This window comes from Elephantulus edwardii, unplaced genomic scaffold (assembly GCF_000299155.1).
Source record: "Elephantulus edwardii isolate Elephantulus edwardi_28Jun2011 unplaced genomic scaffold, EleEdw1.0 scaffold00097, whole genome shotgun sequence".
NCBI classification, from domain to species: domain Eukaryota; kingdom Metazoa; phylum Chordata; class Mammalia; order Macroscelidea; family Macroscelididae; genus Elephantulus; species Elephantulus edwardii.
This window is the reverse complement of record NW_006399847.1, coordinates 3538818-3540788: the sequence shown is the minus strand read 5'-3', so window position 1 is coordinate 3540788 and position 1971 is coordinate 3538818.

Sequence of the window (1971 nt, the reverse complement as noted above, 5' to 3'; positions counted from 1 at the left end):
GCTCTGAGAGTCCCATTTTCCTCCTAATTAGCCACAATTTATTGCGATCCACATAGTCAAATGCTTTTGCATAGTCAATGAAACATAGATAGACATTCTTCTGGAACTCTCTGCTTACTGCCAAGATCCATCTAACATTGACAATAATGTCCCTAGTACCCCAATCTCTTCTAAAGCCAGCCTGTATTTCTGGTAGTTCTTTGTCTATGTACTGTTCAAGTCTTTTCTGGATTATCTTCAGCAAGATTTTGCTAGTGTGTGATATTAGTGATTTTGTTTGATAATTTCCACACTCTGTGGGGTCACCTTTTTTTAGAATGGGAATAAATAGAGGGTGCCTTATATTGAACAGATGGAAGATTGGATTTAAATAGAAAAAGAAGATGTCCCAGAGGTTTATGGGGAGGGATAGGGATAAAAGGGAAAATGTTGTGTTAGAGGAACAATTGAAGCATATGTAAAAGTATATGTATCAATGTGAGCTGGAAAGGCTTCTTGCTGCATTATGAAGTTAAACTTCCCCTTGTTCAGGAGGAATAAAAGGTATCTGCATGTCACTTCCATGCTATCGATAGGAGGGAAGACACAGGGAGAAAATTCATTTAAGGAATGATTTAAAATAAAGAGCATTTGGCTAATGAGTAAACATCTGTTTGGTTAAGCAAATGACTCATCCAGGATATTTATGGAGTACAACTAATTTTTAAGCCTGTAAAAATAAAAAAAGGAAACAAAAAGTCTTCTTAAGATTCAAAAGCAGATGTTTTTGTATTTATGAAACAGATATTGCCAAACAGTAAGCCCTTCATGTTTATTCTCCCAAGAAGTATTACATTTCTTTTAATTTAACAGAGACTATTTCCATTTATTTTATGCATAAAAAAAGAAATGCAACTCAAAATTCCAGTCTTCAAAGAGTATGTAATATGCCTAAAAACTATACCTAATAATTTTTATTATTGACATTTTTAGAATTTGTCACTTCATGAGCAATATTTGGCAATACTTTTGTTTATAATTTTACTAAATTTTGTTAAAATTTATTAAGGGTTTACTATAAAAGTAGAACCTGGGCATTTGGCCTCCCTGGTAATATTAGCATATATTTTAAAATAAATTTAAAAAGAACTATCATAAATATGACTGAGAGAGGAAAGAGAGAGAAAGAGACATGAGAGAGGGAGGTGGGTTTCACTGTGGTCTGAAATAGGAGATGGCATCCCATTTGACCCCAAAATCCTTGCTAATCAAGATAGAAAAGGAAACATGAAGCTCCAGAATTCAAGTCAGAGGGTGTCTGGATAAAGGTTTACCCAGCAATTAGGTCTGGAATTACCAGTGAAAAATGAGTGGGATATGGTAAGTGAATGACACTCATAAAGACAGAAATGGTTTGAAGTGAAAAGAGTGAGAGAGAATAGGAGATCATCACTAATCACTGATTGAATCCAAAATTTGGCCAGTCTCAGAGTGAAATGATAGGGAGGAAGGGTGGTCCAGAGAAAATGACAAGACTGACATGATACGGCTAAGTTCTGTGAAGAAATAAAGACTAAAATGGTTTATTAAAGCAAAGAATAATCTGGATTGAGATCAGTATGTGTTTGCTAACAGGTAAGACCAGAAGCAAAGAATCTGGTTAGGTGCTACTCAAGACAAATCTGGGGAAAATGGTACAGTAAGACAACTTGTCTATCAGTTTGCAGTTCACCACTTGTCTATCAGGGTGTCAGACTATGGTGGCTGGCATGTTGCTAAGATGCTGGAAGCAATGCGACTAGAGTCTTTAAAACCAGCAGAGTCACCAGGGTGAACAGACTTCAATGGAGCTTCCAGTCTAAGACAAGGAGCAAAAGCTAGGTGCTGTACTTCAGATAATAAGTCAGTGAAAACAGTATTACCTGTGTTTCAAATGCTGTAAGAGGGATACCCTCATTTAAAATTGTTGTTGTTGTTATGTGCCGTCAAGTC